A 21,884-nucleotide genomic window follows, 5' to 3' on the forward strand; every position below is an offset into this window, starting at 1 on the left:
TGGGGCAATGTGACTTTAACAAAACAGCATGCCAGGAACACCTGTGATAAGAATTGCCTGGGGGCGGGCAGTCTTGAACGACCACAAGAGGTCAGAAACATGACTTTGTGTCTCAGTACTCAACAGCCACCCACCTGCGGAATTCATGTTCACCTAGAGAAAACGTGAGAGCTTTAATGCAGAAATTCTTTAGAGTTGCTGGTGGTTTTAGACAAGCGTTCTTTGGCTGCAGTCCTCAAACCACTTCCTTTGGGGGTCATCCTCCTGTGAAAGCCAGTGGGGCTACTTTTGAGCAAATGGTGTGATGGTTTGCAGCCTTCGTTTGCTCTTCATGCAAGAGTGGGGAAACCTCCCCCCCCCCCCGTCCGAGTTTATCCATCGCAAACTTTTGATGTTCAGGTTGTTTTCCCCCCAGTGACCAGATGGCTGTCCCTCAAAAAAATGCAGGAGAATTTCCCTCTCTCTGTTTGATAGCACCACCACCAACTGCCCTTTTTTTGGGGTGGGGGTGAGCAACTTAGTGTTCCCATTAATTCAAGACAGGAAGCCCTCCAGAGAGGTGATATAAACAGCTTAGCTGCCTGGGTCATGCTTCCTAATCGCTTTGCAGCTGGACGCTTGAACGTGTGGGGAAAGGGGGCTGCGCTTTTCCCCGGGGAAGGACCTCGCTGATTGAAGTTAGCCTGAGCGGAGGGGGAGGAACCCTGTGTGAAAGAAGGTGGAAAGGAAATGCTTGAGCTGTACAGTCAGATCAGACTCTCTGAGCCAGCGGGGTTGAGGGAGGGACGTATTTTACTACAATTGAATTCCAGGGTCTCTTGCAACCCGTTTCCTGACTTCTCGCCCCGTAGGTTAATTCCTAGACTCTCCATGGCAGGGGGAAGGGTTGACCATGCCTGAAATAAACCGGTTAGTGGCAGGGTAAGATTGGATTTTGTTTTTATTTTCGCAGCGGAGAAGATCTCTGGGCTTCGCCGTGCAGCTGAAACCCCTTCTCTCTTTCTGTTTCACTTTGGATGCTGTCACCCCCGTTCGTCCCACCAACTGGCAACCTGAGAAAATAATGTTAGATTCACCTGCCTGGCTAACCTGAAGGCTCTCGTTGCTTGGCTGCCCCTTGTGTTTCTGTGGGTTTTGAGTTTTGGTGGGGTTTTCTGTGCATGTTTTTTGGGGAGGTCCGATTTGGGCAGCTTTGACAGCTGAGCACATTGCTACTGACAGAGCAGCATCAGGAATGCACGGAAGACTATTTGTGCTCCCGTAGCCAGAGGCAGCGAAGAGGAGGGCAGTAAGCTCTCCCAGCCTTCTGGAAACTCATGCAACGGAACTGAAGGGTTTGCTGCTGCTGCTGCTTTCTGTTTTTTTAGGGTAAACAAGCCCTGTCTTTTTTTTGGAGGGGGAGTGCTTCTTGGGCAGAGGCGGACACAGCAGTAGCAGCCGCAGCAGCAGCAGCTGGATCGCCCTCCCTCCCTCCTCGGGTGTTCAAGTGGCCTCTCGTCTTGGGTGCCAGCAAGCGATTAAACTAATTAACAGACTCATGGGATTGCTAAACCACCCGCTCGTGGATTAACCCAGAGAGAGAGACGCCAGCTGCTCCTTACAGGAATTCCACGGAAGACGAGGCTATCACGGAAGAGGAGGAGGAGGAGGAAAACCCATGAAGGGGATTTAGAAGGAAAAGAGGTATGTGTAGCATACCGTAAGAATTGCAAATAAACAGGCGTGTGTTTGGGTCCGCTCCAGGAAAGGGCTTGGTTGAATGTATCCAGAGGCTGAAAAGTTATGTAGCAAAAATGCCAGTTCAAACGCCAGCTGTGCTTTCCTCTCTTTTCTTTTTAAAGGCGCTGATGAAACATAATTTTTGCTTTATGGCTTGAAGTATATCTTGTGAAAGCTCCCATTTGCAGCTGGTTATTTTTAAATCGGGCTCTTCAGAAGGTTGCTCGGGTTAACTTTCCTTGTCACATAATGCCGCAGGTATACTTACCTGCTGCTACTGCTTATCCTTTGCGGTTTTTCCTCCCGTTGCGACTTCTGTTTGCAATCAGAATTAATCTGTCTTGATTAAATCTGGAAGGTATATTAGAACTCCGACTGCATTCAGCAGCCGCAAGGTGAAAAGTCAGCAGAGACAGTGCAACAAGCCGATAACAGCCCCGGCTTAACAGCGTATGGGTGGGGGAGAGCGTGGGGAGGGAACCCAGCTAATCTAGGACTAACACCAATTTATCGGTGCTTTGATTTCCAGTGTGGTTTTGCTTTTGGAGCTTTCAGCTCCAATGCAAAACTGGACGGGGTTCTGGGCAAAACATTGTTTAGGATTTCGCCTGAGATTACGTTCTGGCCCGAGGCAAACAGGGTTCTGTCCAAAACCACTAAACACTTCATCGGGAGGAAAATGTTTCAGAATCGAAATCAGCAAAATGTTAAGGCATCCTATGTGCCAGCATGAAAAGTTTTTTTTTTTTAATAATCTAGTCCCAAAATAATTCTCTATAGCAAGGAGAACTAGGAAAGTTTTTTTTTAATATAGAAAAAGGATACTTTGTGCTGAATTGTAAGCAGATTGCTATAATCAAATGTGTATTGCAAGTTGCACTCTGTGTGTGAGATGTCATATGTACACAAACACACACACATAATAGATGGGGTAAAAGTTCTTGCAGGGAGGTCTTTTTTAACCAGACTTTTGATTTGTGTGGAGTTTGCAGGTTATACATTTTAAGGGATCACCTTGTATTTACAGATAATAGGTGCGGTTAAAATAAACTCTTTTTAATGCACATGCAAAATATCTGCTGAGTACTGCATTTTGGCAGGGTCTTGGGACTGTGAGAGGGGGCGGGTGGGCGGGAAAGATTGCAAATGATACTAATAACTAAAATATGGCTTTGAAATAAAAGGCAGCTGGGACTGTTAAATATTAGATTGCTCAACCGCGTCTTTCCCATGGCAGCAGCTTTTGGCAAATGACTTTCCACACTCAGAGCCTTTATTTTTGGAATGGTCTTGGCAAAGACAAATGCCCAAATTATATCGGTGTGCGTGCCGTTCTTGTGAATGAATGAATAAGTAAACACATTGCAAGAAGACCAATTAGCATCTATCTCTGTTGTGCACCGGTCAATAGTATCTCATCAAATATGTATTAATAAAGGATTCCCTTTTTGAAAGGACATTAAAAGACAGAGAATGATGGCCTGAGACCTAGTAGGTGGTATTATTCTACTCTCTCTGTTGGCACTTTCTATCCAACCCCCTGCCCCATTCCTCTTTATCTCTCAAGTGCACACCCTTGTTGCACATGGCAGAACTCCATCTTTGACTCCCTGCTCAGCAAAGAGCAGATCTACATGTCTTTTGGGGTCTTTAGGGTCTCCTTGCAAAATTCACATGAATACTTAAAGTGCCTTAAAGGTAAAGGGACCCCTGACCATTAGGTCCAGTCACGGACGACTCTGGGGTTGCAGCACTCACCTCGCTTTATTGACCAAGGGAGCCAGCGTACAGCTTCCGGGTCATGTGGCCAGCATGACTAAGCTGCTTCTGGCGAACCAGAGTAGCACATGGAAACGGCGTTTACCTTCCTGCCCGAGTGGTACCTATTTATCTACTTGAACTTTGACGTGCTTTTGAACTGCTTGGTTGGCAGGAGCAGGGACCGAACAACGGGAGCTCACCCTGTCGTGGGGATTTGAACCGCCGACTTTCCGATTGGCAAGCCCTAGGCTCTGTGGTTTAACCCACAGTGCCACCCGCCTTATGCAGAGTTAAATAACTTTCCCAATTATTCCCAGTAATATTTTATTGTTTATTTCCCACCTTCCTCCCACCATGGAACTCAAGGTAGCAGACATTGGGTTCCCCAGGTGATTTTGCCTAGATTTCCTGCTTGGCTTCGGCCGGGTGGCTTGAATTGCATTCCTTTAGCAGCTCTCCAAAGTGTGGCTAGCAGAGGTCTACCTGAGACGGCAGGGACTGAGCCTGAGACCTTGTGCATGAGAAACACGTGCTCTGCCACTGAGTTAGGCCCCTTCTTGTGTGCTTAATTAATGCCATCCATGTGTGGGGTTGATGACCCCATATTCATCAGCATTCAGTTGCATTTGTAACATGTCTTCTTGGTTGAACATGATGTGGGGCAGGAATGGGGAACCCGTGTCTCACCAGATGTCATTAGGGCTGTGACTCCCATCAGCCTGGGATGATGGGAGCTGAAGTCCAGCAACATATGGAGAGTCACGTATTCCTCACCCACAATGTGGGGAATTGTAGAAGTGTTCTTAGCCTATTGTCAAAGAGCAAGGTGTCAGTAAATCACAGCATTCAAAGTTGGAGTTAACTCTTGATTAGCAAAAACAAGCAATAAATCTCAACATCATAGCTTGAAATAAGACTTAGTTGTGTGTCCCTCTCTCTCTCTCTGTGTTTTTCTTAAAGTGCTGAGGTCTGGTATATTGAGCAGGTGCTGTGAGCCAGGGAATAATTTTCAGTAATCCTGTTTCTGCCATGGGCTCCCTGTATGGCTTTAATTGTGGTTTCAATTAGTTTTGAAATGCTCCATTATGCCCAGCAAGACAAACTGTGTTAAAACGCCACTGTGCTTTCCCCACAGATTGGCTGTGTGCTTGCCATCTTATTTTGCAGGTTCGAAATATAAATTGGCCAAGTTTTTGCACCTTGTGAATGTGCAGAACAAAAACTGCAAGATAACTTTTAACATTTCTTGGTCTGGTCTGATCTCCAGGATTGGTTCACATGCAGCAGAGAAGAGAGCCTCTTGCTCTTGGGGGTGGGGCAAATCTCAGCAGTGGAGAATCTGCTTTGCGTGAAGATGGTTGCAGGTTCAATCGCTGGCATTTCTAGGTAGGGCTGGATGAGACCCCTGCCTGATACTCTGAAGAGCCTCTGCCAGTCAGTGAAGAGACAGTTTTGTGCTAGAAGGACTTGGCATAAGTCATCTTTTGCTTCTGTGCCAGCATTGAACACTGCTTTCCCTGCTGAGCTATAGCCTTACCCATTCATGAATGTACACCAGTTCATTTCATTGGTTACGGAACACTTAGGTTACAGGCAGCTGACGTCAAGCATTGTTTTACAAGTTCTCTGCATGGTGTGTTTGATCTGTGATATCTCACTCTCACACGCAGACATTGTGATAGATCAGTATATTGTGATGGTTAGCTGGTGACATACCATGAAGCTGAAAACCAGATATCGCCCATCCCTACTGTTCGCCTCTACATAGTTCCATCCTTATTTTACACATTACAATATATTGGTATACAACAATGTTTAGCTGGTGACATATTGCCGTTTTGGAAACCAGATATCACCCAGCCCTAGTTGCAGGTCCTGTTCCAGTCTGGCAGAAGCACTCAAGGAAGGGGGCAAAGCAAAGTTGGTGACAGGTGTGGACTGGGAGGGTGTGTGGCTGGGGAGAGTCTCAAACCCAGACAGAGTGGCCTAGAGGGCCATAATTGAGCACACTAAGATTCTCCATTCCTGGCCTAAAGGATTTGGATGTCCTAGTATCCTTTGCCGGGAGAGACAACTTCTTAAGACAACCAGGCAGAGGGCCTTCTCGGTAGTGGCACCCACCCTGTGGAATGCTCTCCCATCAGATGTCAAGGAGATGAGTAACTACATAACCTTGAGAAGACATTTTAAGGCAGACCTGAACAGAAAAGCTTTTTAAGGTTTAATGTTTTATTATGTTTTTATATATGTATGTTGGAAGCTGCACGGAGTGGCTGGGGCAACCCAGTCAGATGGGCGGGGTCAGGATACAAAACAACAACAACAACAACAACAACAACAACAACAACAACAACAACAATATCTGGAAATAGTAGGTGGGGAAGAAAAAAGTTCCCCACCCCCAAAATAGGCAGTAATGAGCTGGATGGACCAATAGTTTGACTTGGTCTAAGGACACTTCTCATGTTCCCATGACTCAGGCTTGCAGATAGCCACTCGCCTATGGCAAGTAGTGACTTTTAAAGACAAGGTTTAAGGGGAAGCCTTTGTAGATTGAAAGTTCTGCTTCTTTCCCTTTTGACCATTGATGTGCCCCAAATCAGCTCAGTGGACCCCAAGTAGCAAAAATTAATGCAACAGAGATCTGATGACAAGAGCTGTTGGTTTTCTGCACCTTTTAACTCCCGTCTCGCAGTGACAAACCGAAGAACGCAGTGCAGGCAGCGAACCCCGCCTTGCGCGTCTGTTGGTAGCAAATTGAGTTAAATTGGCTGGTCCGGGCACATCGTTGCTCTCCTTCCTCCCTTGGAGCTGTGTTGAGCTTGGCAGTAAGTGGAGTGGAAGTTAAGCACTAATCATCCATCTTTAATGATGGGCAATTTGTGCTAGATGAAATTTGTGCTTTGCTTAGGCCTCTGTCTGGCTGATAAGGGAGGGGGGCAAATTAAAGACCCTCTATCACCCAGTGCCAGGGTGACAGTTATTGTGCAAAAATGTGGAAGGAGTGCTGCCTTCTCAATGAAACTGAGAATCTCAGGAATTGCTGTCAGGCCAACTCCCAATGAGTTGCTTTTCTTACGCATGCCATGGATCCGGCAGGAGAAAGCCGCACACTCTCCCAAGATCCTTCTGTGCTCTTTTAGACATTCTTCTGTGCGCTTTTAGTACAAATATTTATTTAGAAAGTTACAACTTCCTGGTTTCAGTGCCATCGGCCAGTGACCCTGAGATAAGTGTGATTAAGTGAGCTGAAACGGTTTTCGCCATTGGTTCAGAGGTGGCCTAAATTCCTTTGGAATCTTGCCCTTTAAACTGCGGCACCATCAGAGCTGCTTCAGAGTTCCTTCTGATATGGTCACCAGGAACCAAACATCTCAGAAATGATACCATGGAAAAGGACACTCAAATTGATAAAAGTCAAATGGATTGTCAGGGCAGGGGGTTGGAGCCCTTTCCATATCAGGAAAGGGATTTTTAGTTTATAAAAAAGATGTCTGGATAAATAAGACAGAAAGAGTCATTCACTGCCAACTTGATATGTCAAGGCTACACAAAAGGAGGTTTGGAGTTCCTAATATTATTTGGTATTATTATATACAGGTGAAACTCGGAAAATTAGAATATCGTGGAAAAGTTCATTTATTTCAGTAATTCAACTTAAAAGGTGAAACTAATATATGAGATAGACTCATGTCATGCAGAGCGAGATATGTCAAGCCTTTATTTGTTATAATTGTGATGATCATGGCGTACAGCTCATGAAAACCCCAAATTAGTTAGAATATTAAATGAAATCAGCAAAACAAGGATTGCAAATAGGGCAATATTGGACCTCTGAGAAGTCGAAGCATGCATATGCACTCAGTACTTGGTTTGGGCCCCTTTGCATCAATTACTGCCTCAATGCGGCGTGGCATGGATGCTATCAGTCTGTGGCACTGCTGAGGTGTTATGGAAGACCAGGATGCTTTAATAGCAGCCTTCAGCTCTTCTGCATTGCTCGGTCTCATGTCTCTCATCTGTCTCTTGGCAATGCCCCATAGATTCTCTATGGGGTTCAGGTCAGGCGAGTTTGCTGATCAATCAAGCACAGTAATCCCATGGGCATTGAACCAGGTTTTGGTACTTTTGGCAGTGTGGGCAGGTGCCAAAGTCCTGCTGGAAAATGAAGTCAGCATCCCCATAAAGCTCGTCTGCGGAAGGAAGCATGAAGTGCTCCATACTCTCCTGGTAGATGGCTGCGTTGACTTAATGAAGCACAGTGGACCAATACCAGCTGATGACATGGCTCCCCAAATCAACACAGACTGTGGAAACTTCACACTGGACTTCAAGCATCTGGCATTGTGTACCTCCCCATTCTTCCTCCAGACTCTGGGTCCTTGGTTTCCAAATGAGACGCAAAAGCTGCTCTCATCAGAAAAGAGATTTGGGGAGCCATGTCATCAGCTGGTGTTGGTCCACTGCGTCAGAGTGGTGCATGCTGTAGTTATCTCCCACTTGGATTACTGCAATGCACTCTACATGGGGCTACCTTTGAAGGTGACCCGGAAACTGCAAATAATCCAGAATGCGGCAGCTAGACTGGTGATTGGTAGTGGCCTCCAGGACCACATAACACCAGTCCTGAGAGATCTGCATTGGCTCCCAGTACATTTCTGAGCACAATTCAAAGTGTTGGTGCTGACATTTAAAGCCCTAAATGGCCTCGGTCCAGTATACCTGAAGGAGCGTCTCCACCCCCATCGTTCTGCCCGGACACTGAGGTCCAGCGCCGAGGGCCTTCTGGCAGTTCCCTCATTGCGAGAAGTGAGGTTACAGGGAACCAGGCATCCGCGCTGTGGAACGCCCTCCCATCAGATGTCAAGGAAATAAGCAGCTATCCTATTTTTAAAAGACATCTGAAGGCAGCCCTGTTTAGGAAAGTTTTTAATATTTAATGCTGTATTGTTTTTAACACTTGATTGGGAGCTGCCCAGAGTGGCTGGGGAAATAATAATAATAATAATAATAATAATAATAATAATAATTTGTAGGAAGTAAATAAATCCTGTTTGTGTGAGTCTGTAGTAAGTACTCACAGCCGCATACGAAGATTCTGCTTTTTCAATTGGCTGTATTTTGGCTGGGAAACATTCCTGAGCTAACTCCCAGTGGTCTGTAGCCAGCAACTTCAAAGTGCCTTGGAAAATGTCCTATGAAAATCAGTAAAAGGAAAGGGGAGTGGGGGGAATTTGTTAAAGGTAATAAAAAGACCGCCCTGCCTCTTTTTCTAAACTCAATTTCCTACAAATAAGATAGAGAAGCCCCCAAGAGCACCTTAAAACCCAGCCAATTCAATCCTTCAGAATGGTTAGTTATTCCAAAAAGCTGTTGGGGTAGGAAGCTGTGAAACTCTTTACCCTGCTCTGAAGTCAGAAGTGTGGGGCAGCCAGTCTGTTATCTGAAGCTATCCTCAGTGGGGTGACTTCAAAAGAAGCCCCCATATGCATTCTTACTGGGTGTTGCGGTTGTTTTCCAGAAGCAGCTGTTAGATGCTCCAAATGTTGCTTCACAGCTGCAAATTCAATTTTCTCTAGTAAGATCATGCAAGCTTTAAAGCAGTCCAGCTGCTTTTAAAGGACAGCTATGGACTGCAGTTGAGTAAGATCTGGGCAAGGAGAAATTCAGTGGCAATTTTACACTGCCTCCTTCCAGAATAGGTATAGCAGATCACTATTCCTAGATTCCAGCACTTAAGACTTCTGCAGACGACCCGTTCGTTGAGCATCTATCCTGATTCATTTGCAACAAAGACCAGACTATATCCAGTCTTTATTTTGTGTTTATTCTGAAATGTTTGCGGGGAGGTTATACAACAATGAGCAGTTGTCCTGATTTGCTTGCTTATTCATCTTTCTGTTTTACCCCACACTTTCCCTGTCACTTTCCTGACTGCAAAAAGTCCGTTTATTAATGGATTGTTGCAACAGAACAGCAGAGCACTTTAATCCACTTTAATTGGACCAATCTAATTTCTAGGTATGCCCTGGCTCCCTCCTTAAGGCGGAGGATTATGTGACCAGGTGTATGATCCCCTTGCCTCTGCTCTTGGAAAAGTAGACATCAAAGGAGCTGCTTTCTGGCTCAGGCTTCTGCATCACCTGCTAGCTTTCTGTCTGTGCAGAGCTTTCTTTTTTGCCATCCCAGCATGCAGTTCTGTCTTTCCCAATGCAGGGCAATCTACAATAATTTTATAACGTGCCGTGTGCTTTTTTGCTTATTGAAAAACGATAAACGTTTATAGCAAGAAGCGGTGGCTATGTGTACGCCATACATCTAAAGCCCCTCTACCCAAGAATTCTGGGAAGCGCAGTTTACCCCTCACATCTCAGTTTAAAAGAAAATTAAAAATTGGGAGCAGCAGGGGGCATCAACAGGCTCCTAAAAGGCTGCAATTCATTTAGAACGGCAAGTAATTAGGCAGCATATAAATGCCTTAAATAAAATATATACATAAAATAAAGGGCATATTGTGGTGCTCATGTTAGGGAAACAGGAGTAGGCAGTACTGAGTTGGGTGGAATGATCTACCTGAATATGTTCTAGCTGAATATGTGTGCGTTATGATGGTTTCATTATGCTACCTTCAACTCCCGTAGAAAACTCTATAGTCTGTCTTGAGCCCTAAGGTAAAGGGACCCCTGACCATTAGGTCCAGTCGTGACCGACTCTGGGGTTGCGGCGCTCATCTCGCTTTATTGGCCGAGGGAACCGGCGTACAGTTTCCGGGTCATGTGACCAGCATGACTAAGCCGCTTCTGGTGAACCAGAGCAGCACACGGAAACGCCGTTTACCTTCCCACCAGAGTGGTCCCTATTTATCTACTTGCACTTTGACATGCTTTCGAACTGTTAGGTTGGCAGGAGCAGGGACCAAGCAACGGGAGTTCACCCCGTCGTGGGGATTCGAACCGCCGACCTTCTGATCGGCAAGTCCTAGGCTCTGTGGTTTATCCCACAGCGCCATATTTTAAAGCTTGAGAGAGACCATCAAAGTGCATCAAAAGAGGTATGAGAGAGTCACTGTTGCTCCTGATACAGACCCTTGTTTCTTTGATGTCCCATTTTTGCTGTCGGTTAAAGAGGTTTGGCAATGGTTATTTTCTTTTTGGAAGAGTCTTGAGTTTGCGCCATCATGCAACGAGGATGCTTCTCTTGTGCCTCTGCCGCCGTAACAACTGTCATCTGTCTCCAGCCTAAGTGGCTGTGATAAATGGCTGCTACAGTCACAATATTTGTGAATGGGTGATGGCTGCATTTAGGAATCGCACAAAGAGAGGACTTTTTGTTTTGCTACAGGGAGCGTCTGCCAAATTCCTCGTTTTCAGAGAGATCGACATCTGATGTGCAGAGACTCGGTATTATGTTTGGCTGGAGGAGGTTTTACAGCTCTGTAATGAGATACCGATGTATATAAGAGTAACAGATCTCTGAGAGCTGAAGTGTGGAGCCAAGTCACGTTCTGTGGAGATTTTTGTGCAGCGAATAAGTAGAAGCTCAAGGAGCCAAGAGAGTAAGGGGCAAGATTCAGCAGGCAAGAGGATGAAATGGGGCCTTTTGGCTTCGAGTGTGGATGCGCATAGTTTTGATCTGTTGCATGTCTGTGGGTGCATGTGCTCACACAATCGCATGACAAGATTTCCAGGCAAAAAGTTCCATGGGGATTTGCCAGCATACCCTGGTCTGCTGTACGCATTTATTTTCCTTCCATGCAAGCAGTCCCAAGCAGTGACTAGGCACATACAGGGATACTGTGGTACCTTGGTTCTCAAATGGCTTAGTTGTCGAACAAATTGGCTCCGAACGCCGCAAACCTGGATGTAAGTGTTTCAGTTTGTGAATGTCCGGCGCGGCTTCCACTTGAGTGCAGGAAGCCTTGGTTTTCAAACGTCGAACGGACTCCCAGAACGGATTAAGTTTGAGAACCAAGGTACCACTGTATGGAGTTAACTAAGTGAAAGATTTGTGCAGCTGTGCAATTGCAGGATCTGTACAGGGCAGGGGTGCAAAACCTCTCACCCATGGGCCAAATTGGACCCAGCACAAACCACACCCACCTGCCCCATGCGTGACATCATATGTGACAACAGGCAAGGGACAGGTAGAGATATGGTTATCTTTGCAAGCTCTGCACGGGTGCTTTCAAATCTTGATCTTCACCTGACACTGTTGTGATGTTGGGTGATTGGCAGCAGGGTAGTTCCGCCCAGCTGTCAAACCTGAACTGCAGGGGGCAAGGGAAATAAGAATCTGACCCTCTGTTGAGATCAGGCTCCCTAGCCCAATGCAGATACTTAATCACAGGCATTTTCTCATGTGGTGGGGGGTGGGATTGGTAAAATACAAACAGGAGAATGGATGTCTGAAACAATCAGTTCTTTCATCAGATGAGGTAAAGGACCCCTGGGTGGTTAAGTCCAGTCAAAGGCGACTATGGGGTTGCAGCGCTCATCTCGCTTTCAGGCCGAGGGAGCTGGTGTTTGTCCACAGACAGCTTTCCGGGTCATGTGGCCAGCATGACTAAACTGCTTCTGGCGCAACGGGACACCGTGACAGATGCCAGAGTGCACAGAAATGCTGTTTGCCTTCCCGCCACAGCGGTACCTATTTATCTATTTGCACTGGTGTGCTTTCGAACTGCTAGGTTGGCAGGAGCTAGGACAGAGCAACAGGAGCTCACGGTGTCACAGGGATTTGAACTGCCGACCTTCTGATCGGCAAGCCCAAGAGGCTCAGTGGTTTAGACCAAAGCACCACCTGTGTCCCCTCAGATGAATGAGATAGGGATACCCAGAGTGGCATGTGTTCCATGTCAGTTTGCCACAGAAATATGAAAACTTGGTTGCGGGGTTGACTAGATGACCTGTTGGGTCCCTTCTAATTCTACAATTCTGTGATTCTAATTGGACTTCAACACAGAGATGTTATTTCAAATTTCTAACCATTACGACTTTGGGAAGGAGCTACAAAGCTTCTGGGCAATGTCAGGTGCAACCTCAGACCCAAGAGGGACTGCGTGAGGTGTTGTCACCAGGCAATGGAGTTTAACCACTCTACATATTTATTACCGGTTCTTTCTCTTGCCTCTCATTTCTTCCCAGTCTTCATTTCCCTTTCTATTCGATTAAAAGAAATACGCATGTTTCAGAAACTTGAGTCTTGGAAGCAAATGATGATTAGCCCAAATAATCCAATGGGCGTATATTTACAAATGTGCCCCCCCCTTAATGTAGAATTTAATATTTATTTTTGTGCAAAACTGGGAGATAAACAGGTAGATCAAACCACAATCAGTTGGTTTTCAGGGTAGCGTGAGCAAAAGAGAGGTCTCAGCCCCAGGGAGACTTATAATCTGAACTTGGATAGTAAGGGAGGAAATATTGGTTAATGTCTGAAGTCTCTAAAATAGCTGTATGTGTGAAACATTGTGATGTCAGGTTCTGTTTTCTAAAGCCCATTGACATGCAGAATATGCTTAGTTTATCCCAACTGAATGCATTAACCATAGTATTGCAATATTCATAAGTATATGCTTTCCTGCGGAAAGTTGGGAGGGAGGCAGTTTTTCCTCATTTAACAGAGCCTGCAACATAGTGGCTTCATTAAAAGGCTTGCTGCTGTGTTAACACTTGCATTGCTGGTCTGCGTGAGTAAGGTAAATGGATTACTGAACAAAGTTTCTCCCCCTCCCCAGTGATGTCATCTAAAGTTTGCTTGCAAACCTGCTTCTTCTGCTTCCTTGTGGCTTATTTCTCCTTAATAACCTGCCCAAATTCAAACTCACTCCTGTCATAGCCCCACACTGGCAAATCTAGATGACTTTTCAGTGCAATTACGATGCAGTGCAACGCAGGGCCTGGGCTCTTAACCCCTTGCCCTGTTTTCATTGGAACACGGGGGACAACACACACAAAAACTGGACAGTTTTAATCCTGAAACATCAATAGTCCTGTGTTTGGGAGCTTTCATGCTGTCAGGAGGACCTCAAGACAGGCTGGGTTGTGGCTATCCCATCGGATGTCAAAGAGTTAAACAACTACATTATACAATTTTTCATAGACATCTGAAGGCAGCCCTGTTTTGGGAAGCTTTTAATGGTTTTTGTTGTTACTGTTTTCCCTGTATTTTTGTTGGAAGCTGCCCAGAGTGGCTGGGGCAACCTAGTCAGATGGGTGAGGTACAAAAACCAAATAATTATTATATTATTATTTTGTTTCCTCAGATGCACGGTTCACACATTCAGTCTGCTGTAATCAAGCATAGGAAAGCAGGGAAGACACATACAGTGGTACCTCGGGTTACGTACGCTTCAGGTTACAGACTCCGCTAACCCAGAAATAGTGCTTCAGGTTAAGAACTTTGCTTCAGGATGAGAACAGAAATTGTGCTCTGGCGGCGTGGCGGCAGCAGCGGGAGGCCCCAATAGCTAAAGTGGTGCTTCAGGTTAAGAACAGTTTCAGGCTAAGTACGGACCTCCGGAACGAATTAAGTACTTAACCCGAGGTACTACTGTACATGCACGAGACCTTTAACTAATTAAACAATCTTTGGCCTTTGAAACTGCAACTTAACCTGGGGCAGCAATAAACCCGCTAGCACATTTGCAAAGCTAAGCAGGGTCCGGTATGGATTCAAATTCTTTCGGGGGCTGTGTGTTGAGATTCCTGCATTGCAGGAGATTGGACTAGGTGACCCTTGGGATCCATTCAGCTCTACAATCCTATGGTTCTGTCTGGGGAGGGGGAGACAGTGTTTGATTGGTTATTCTGTTATGCATTTTTGTGCTATTATATTGTAAACCAGAAGCTACAAACATGAGTCTGACCAAACTGCGGGAGGCAGTGGAAGACAGGAGTGCCTAGCGTGGTCCATGGGGTCACGAAGAGTCGGACACGACTAAACGACTAAACAACAACAATTGTAAACCACCCTTTGATCTTTGGATGAAAAGTGGTATAGAAATTTGATAAACAACTATGGTAATAATTGCAGAGTTAGAAATGTAATGGTAGTGAGGCTTTCTTGCTACGGTGCTGTGAATAAGGAAATTGGTGTCCCTAGCAATGCGGTGCCCGTTATATTTGCCGTCATAATCAAGTGCCAAACGTTCTTCTATTGGAGTGTCATCCAAATTGGCAGTCTGGTGGCAGGAGATGCCTGCAGGGTGTCAGCTGCAAATAACACAATAGCATTAAACCTCACTATCAGCCGCTCAGGTGTGACAGCTGCTTTTTCTGCGCGGCAAGAGTCTGGGATTTGGCCAAAGCAAGTGCTTGCCATGTTGAATGAGTACCCTGCGATGCTCCAGAAATCTGTAATGAGAGTATCAACATTCTGTCACAGTTTATGAAAATGTATATGCGAATCAATGGTTCTGAATCATTCCCCAGCATGCTGGAGGGAACATTTTTTTTTAATCCCCTCCTTTTTTTAATTGGTTGAGATGAAAGGCTGTGCTAATTGATGTTGCTATATTGAGGCTGCAATAATGGACTTGTGTAATGCTGCTGCAATCTTTTTTACTTTGCATTAGATATGAGAGAGCTTTTTAAAAACATCGTTCTCCCAACACCCATCTTGAGATAGAAGCTCCCCTGAAGATGGCAAAGCTGGAATCTGACCAATGTCAGATCCCTAACGTTGTCCATTTCGGTTGTGGAATACAATTCACCTGCTGTGGAAATTTCAGCTATATACTCACAGAATTTACCCTTTAAACATTGTCAAATTAAGGATGGGCAAACCTGTCAATGTTGGTTGCTCTCAGGTTCTCATTTTTTCCAGCCGTGAGTGCAGTCTTATTAAAAAAAAAACATAAAACCAAAATATTGCATGAATGTTGATGTGCATTTTGCATAATTAACACATTTCTGTACGCTTCTTTTGCCCAAGAGCAATAGGCCCACTTTACAGAGTGTTTTAGAACAGTGCAGTCTTTAGCAGGAAGGAGGTGTGCTTGTCATGTTAGCCACCTCCCCATCTGTTAGCCCAGGCATCCCCAACCTTCGGCCCTCCAGATGTTTTGGACTACAATTCCCATCATCCCTGACCACTGGTTCTGTTAGCTAGGGATCATGGGAGCTGTAGGCCAGAACACCTGGAGGGCCGCAGGTTGGGGATGCCTGTGTTAGCCTGTTGCAGAATGTTAGTCTGTTGCAGCAAAAGCAACTAAAGAGTCTTATGGCACTTAAAAGACTAACAGATTTATTCTGGCATATGCTTTTATAGACTGGAGTCCACTTCATCAGATGTATGAAGTCTTTAGAGGCAAGTTAGTAGCTAGAAAATTGCCAGGCAAGAGAACTCTGAGGTATTAAACTGTCTGTTGCGGATAATGCTGAGAGGTTCACGTACAAGTGGAAATCTGTGGGAAAATTCAGACTGGCCACAACCATTGGCTCAGTGAAATATATTCTCTTTTTTTTTGTGTGCCCAAACAGAGCTGGGTCTGCCAGGCGTAGATCTAATTAGTGCCAGTTGGGTTGTGGGAATTCCTGGTGGGTGAGGCTATGAGTTAGGTTCTCTGCTGCCCTTTATTCCCTGAATGCTGGGCTCCGTTGGTTTGGTGGTCTTCCCAAAACAATTGCTCACTGTTTCCTCCAAAACAAGCCACAAAGTTCACCATAGGAATCTTGGCACGAGCAGATGAGCTTAATTCTTTTCGTAGGTGGGGCAAAAATTTCATTCTAATCGAAAGTCAATGATGGGTCTTGTTGTGAGACACCCGGGAATGTAGCAATGAGTGTGGAATTCGCAATTGCTAGGTAGGAACACTTGCCTTTGCTTTTAGCCTTAGGAGAACTCCCGCGCTTCTCAATTTCATGCTACTGCAATGTATTTGCATCTGATGCGCGCACACTCGCTTTCCATTACAAAAAGGGGCGCATGCTTAATTAGCGCTCTCTGAATGTGTAAATACACCTTGGCCTCTGAATCCTGGAAATGCTGTAAGCAACAGACTGAAAATTTTTAAATGGTTATCTCTGAACAGAGGATGTTAAAAGAAGAAGAAGAAGGAAACACTTCAAAGACACTTCCTAAGTCTGTAAAAGCTGCAATTTCACAAGTAAACATTTGCCTGGAGGTTTGGGGAGCTTGATAGACGGGTTCATAATAGTGGATATGAGGCTGAAGCCTGATTTGAATGGAACAGTTTGTGGAGTATAGTATTGGCAGGCAGGTGAGAGTGTTCATCAGGAGATTCAACTCTGTCTCCTAGGGCTTGACTTGGGATAAAGGTATTTTTCTTAATGACACTAAATGTGTTCAATAGCTTACCAGTACAGTGGTACCTCGGGTTAAGTACTTAATTTGTTCTGGAGGTCTGTTCTTAACCTGAAACTGTTCTTAACCTGAGGTACCACTTTAGCTAATGGGGGCCTCCCGCTGCCGCCGCGCTGCCGTTGTGCAATTTCTGTTCTCATCCTGAAGCAAAGTTCTTCACCCGAGGTACTATTTCTGGGTTAGAGGAGTCTATAACCTGAAGCATATGTAACCTGAAGCATATGTAACCCGAGGTACCACTGTACCAGGATGTTTTAAACTGCTATAAGCATTGTTAGCCACTTAGACCATTAAAAAGAAAAGTGGGAAAGTGGAATAAAAATACCTGGAACTATTTGAAATGTATCGGAGACATTCTTTCTTTTGAGCCCCAGCTTCCTTGTTTTTCAAATGGAAACCACCTTGCTTTCATATTGCAAAGCCTAGGGTGACAATCACCCATGGAAGACGTGCTATTAGGTCAAGGCTGTGTCATTGCCAGAGCTTTGCAGTCAAGTGTATTTATAACTGGGCTTTGGTTCACGTCTTGCTTTGGCAATTGTAGACAAGGCTGACTTAAAGGTAGCGCCAGCACACTTTGGGGCAGATGAGAAACAGATTGCTTGTGTGTGGGAGAGAAAAAATAATGATCTCTGGTCTGATTGCTGTAGGAATGCTTTTAATACTTGGCCGGGAAATAATAATAACCCCCTCTTAACAGGTATGTTAAATACATAGGACACAATCCAGCCAAAATTGAATGCAAAAACGTAAGAACTGTCTTGCTAGATCAGACAGGGCTCATCAAACCCAGCACGCTATTCCTCAGGGCAGCCAACTTTCCGATGCTGACACGCAGCCACTGAGGAAAGTAGCTTTCCTTTGTCGTCTTATCCTCAGCAATGGTATTCTCAGGTATCCTGCTTCTGGCCAGGGAGGTTCCACGAGCCTGTGTGGTGTAGTGGTTAAGAGCGGTGGACTCGTAATCTGGGGAACCGGGTTTGCTTCCCCGCTCCTCCACATTCAGCTGCTGGGTGACCTTGGGCTAGGCAAACTTCTCTGAAGTCTCTCAGCAGTCCAGAAGCTGCAGCTGGTGAAAAATGCAGCTGGTAAGTGGGGCAGCCTGATGAGACCATGTGTTGAAAACATTGCACTGGGTGCCAATGACCTATTGGGTGGATTGACCTCATCTCGCTCTATAGGCTGAGGGAGCTGGTGTTTGTCTGCAGACAGCTTCCGGGGCATGTGGCCAGCATGACTAAGCCGCTTCTGGCGAACCAGAGCAGCACACAGAAACACTGTTTACCTTCCTGCCGGAGCGGTACCTATTTATCTACTTGCACTTTTTGACATGCTTTCGAACTGCTAGGTTGGTAGGAGCAGGGACCGAACAACAGGAGCTCACCCCGTTGCAAGGATTCGAACCGCAACCTTCTGATCGGCAAGTCCTAGGCTCTGTGGTTTAGACAACAGCGCCATCCGTGTCCTAGTACTAGTAAATAAATGGTCCTAAATGGCTTGGGACTAGAGTACCTGAATGAGCATCTTTCTCAGCAGGTGATGCTACTGGAGGCTGCCCAGATGGAGTTGACAGGGCCTTTTCAGTGGCAGATGTGGTGAGGTGTGCCTGCCTGTCTCCCTCATTATTGACTTTTAGGAGAAATTTAAAAGCTTTCCTGTTTCCCTACTGGGTTTTTTTTGCAGCTGGTGCCTCTGATCCTCAATTCTCTCTTGCCCATGGAGGATCACAAAGAACTAGCTTTGTAGGACACCATGGAAGAAAGACCAACACTCTGCCAAATGTCACCTTTCTGGTGTTTTGCGCTGGCAGACTTACCTTTCCTGCACCACAAAGTGATCAAGCCTCTCTCCTCCTCCTTTGTACTATCAAGAATATTTCCAGCTGCATATTCTTCAGCTTAGTCCAGGGCACATCTCCAAGCACTGGCAAGAGAGCACTTACAGACCATCTGCTTTCCATTTTGGAGACTTCAAAAGGAGAAGGAGCCAGAGAAGAGGCTCTGCCTATAAAACCGTGAAAGGGAACGAAGGAGGATGAGCAGACCTTTAAAGCACCAAAACAGGTTGCCCCAAGAAGCTCATCTTTCTGTGTGGCCACCAAAGGTTTGGTGTCTGTCCCCATAGGCTTATCTGAAGTGAAGGCCCAAGACAGGTGTTGATCATCATGTGAGCTGTGCACAGGTGGGCTGAAGCGAGCTGCTGCCATTCCTGTGGAGCCTCCTTTTATTGAGACAAATATGCAAGCCAGGCAGATACATTTTGGGCTGTGACCTTTACACATCTTCCGTCCCGAGATCGTGGGGTGGTACAAAGCTATTTTGGCACCTGTTTCCACAGTGTCATTTCCCCCTTGCACAGTGTATGACGAAGGAGACAAAAGGTCTCAGGGGAAAAGGTTACAGACAGGACACCACTGACTGCTGAGACCGCAGAAGGTCAGACATAGGTGGAACGATGTACAGACAGCTGTGGCTTGTCTGGGGGGGGGTTTGCCCTGCACCCCAAGGTCACGCGTGCAGGCAGATTGTGGCTGCCTGCTGGTGGAGAGTGTGCTCCCTCCGGACCTCACTGTCCACTCCACAATATCCCTACACTTATCCATCAAGAATCTACGCTACAGGATAAAACCGTGAAAGATGTCAAGAGCCACTGTGGAGGAACGACTGGAGTGTCAGACTAGAACCTGGGAGACTAGAACCTAGGTTCAGACTAGAACCTAGGGTTCACATCCTCACTCAGACATAAAGCTCACTGGGTGACCTTGGGCCAGTCACCATCTCTTGGCCTAAGCTACCTTATGGGGTTTTCCTGCGAGTAAAACAGGGAAAGGCGCAAACCATGCATGTCCCATCTTGCTCCTTAGAAGGAAGGTGAGGCATAAATGTAATACAGTCATACCTCGGAAGTCAAACGGAATCCGTTCTGGAAGTTCGTTCAACTTCCAAAACTTTTGGAAACCAAGGCGTGGCTTCCAATTGGCTGCAGGAAGCTCCTGCAGCCAATCGGAAGCAGCGGAAAACACATGGAACGTTCAAAGAACGTTCGCAAACCAAAACACTCACTTCCAGGTTTGCAGCGTTCGGGAGCCAAAATGTTTGACTCGCAAGGCGTTCGGGATCCAAGGTGCAATGGGAGTAAGTAAATAAATAAAGCGCTTAGGTATTTGGAATAGACTGCATACCCTCTAACATTTCTCCAATGAAAATAGGGATGTTCTATTCAATTATAGTAGTAGTAGTGGTGGTAATAATAATAATAATAATAATAATAATAATTAATAATTTTATTACTTAAAACCCTGCCCATCTGACTGGGTCGCTCCAGCCACTCTGGGCAGCTTCCAACATATATAAAAACATTAAACATTTTTAAAATAACAACCCTTCCCCATACAGGGCTGCCTTCAGATGACTCAGGAGATCGGATAACTCCATACCCTCCAACAGTTCACTGATGAAAATAGGGACATCCTAAGGAAAAGCAGGACATTACGGGATCCAATCAGAAACCGGGATGGTTTCTGTAAATCCAGCACTGTCCCTGGAAAATGGGGACACTTGGAGGGTCTGAGACTGTATCCCCCCCGCTGCCAGCTACAGCGCTGAGCCAATGGTCTGTTTCACAGCTTCCAATGTTCCAGTGGTGATCCTATGCACTGCTGTACATTCTGCAAGGTTCTGCTTCCTGTTCCAAGACTGATTCGTCAATGTCCCTTCTTGGCTGGCTTCATATCCTCCTCTTGGCAAGATTTCCCCCTGAAGGTCCCAGATGAAAAGTTTCAATGCAAAGTGTCATTTAGGCAAGGCCCGTGAAAGAGAATTGATGGCGAGTTTTGGATTAGGAAGCAGAAAATTTTTATCTCAGTTTTTCTATGCAAGTTCAAGCAATTTTGCTTGGGTTTTTACTTTCCAGTTTCCGCTGCTTGAAAGAGTGTCTCTCTGCGCACGTCCCCCCCCCCCCCCCCGGTCTCGCTTCTTAAGATTTCCAAGGAGGATTGCAGCTTATTAGGTTAGGAGGTAAATTCCCCTGACCTACTTTCCTTGGTCTTTAAAATAATAATAAAATCCCCAACTAAAAAAAAAAGAGATAATTTAATCCCTAAGTCAAAAGCTAGTATTTGCCAACATGTTGAAAGGAAAAAGTGACAGTCAACAACTAGGCATTGTTGTCTTCTGAAATCTGTCACTAGTCAGATTTCCTTGATTGCTCCTTTGTGGAGAAAAGGGTGGGATGCTGTTTGCGCATGAAAATTAAACTGCAAACAACCTTTCAGTTAGGAGTCACATCCCTGCTTTGCCACTCCTTCACTTTGAGGTAAATAATGGTTCTTTCTCTTTGACTGTCAACGGCCATACAAATTTTCACCCATTCCATTTATCTTGCAGCCATGGGCCCCTCCAATAATTTTTTCCAGGGTCAGGTGAGTGAGAAATAAAACATGAAAAGGTTGTAGCAGGGGGGTTTCTCACCAAAGAAATGAGAAGAATAGTACCTGTACATTTTGCCTCATATCTCAGATTCTACACATGCTTAAAACTTAGTCCTTTTTAAAATGAAAACTAGGAATCGGGGGTTTATAATTCATCTGGAGGTGGGGATTGCCCACCCCCCCGACACTGTAAACAAATGCATAAAGGTAAAGGTACCCCTGACCATTAGGTCCAGTCGCAGACGACTCTGGGGTTGCGGCGCTCATCTCGCTTTATTGGCCGAGGGAGCCGGCGTACAGCTTCCAGGTTATGTGGCCAGCATGACTAAGCTGCTTATGGTGAACCAGAGCAGCACACGGAAACACTGTATACCTTCCCGCCGGAGCGGTACCTATTTATCTACTTGCACTTTGACGTGCTTTTGAACTGCTAGGTTGGCAGGAGCAGGGACCGAGCAACGGGAGCTCACCCCATCGTGGGGATTCGAACCGCCAACCTTCTGATTGGCAAGTCCTAGGCTATGTGGTTTAACCCACAGCGCCCCCCGCGCCCCCCATTAAGCAGTATATAAATCCACAAATAATAATAATGAAGTTACAACTGAAGCCCTGAGCAGCTGGCATGGGCGGTGGTGCAGTGATGGGGCAC

At 45.8% G+C, this 21,884-nt stretch overlaps 1 protein-coding gene across 6 annotated transcripts in view; it reads left to right on the forward strand.

Annotated features, from left to right (window-relative positions):
* PDZD2 (PDZ domain containing 2) overlaps nucleotides 1-21,884 on the forward strand; it is a 233,036-nt gene that overhangs the window by 90,092 nt on the left and 121,060 nt on the right. Inside the window, exon 1 of one of the 6 annotated variants that reach the window (XM_077936449.1) lies at nucleotides 889-1,683. The exons of the other annotated variants lie outside the window; for them this stretch is intronic. The gene's annotated coding sequence lies outside the window, so the exon portion shown is untranslated. Of the gene's footprint in view, nucleotides 1-888; nucleotides 1,684-21,884 lie in introns of those variants that run through there. 6 annotated transcript variants of the gene reach the window in all.

The sequence above is a fragment of the Podarcis muralis genome, chromosome 11, assembly GCF_964188315.1.
Source record: "Podarcis muralis chromosome 11, rPodMur119.hap1.1, whole genome shotgun sequence".
NCBI lineage: Eukaryota > Metazoa > Chordata > Lepidosauria > Squamata > Lacertidae > Podarcis > Podarcis muralis.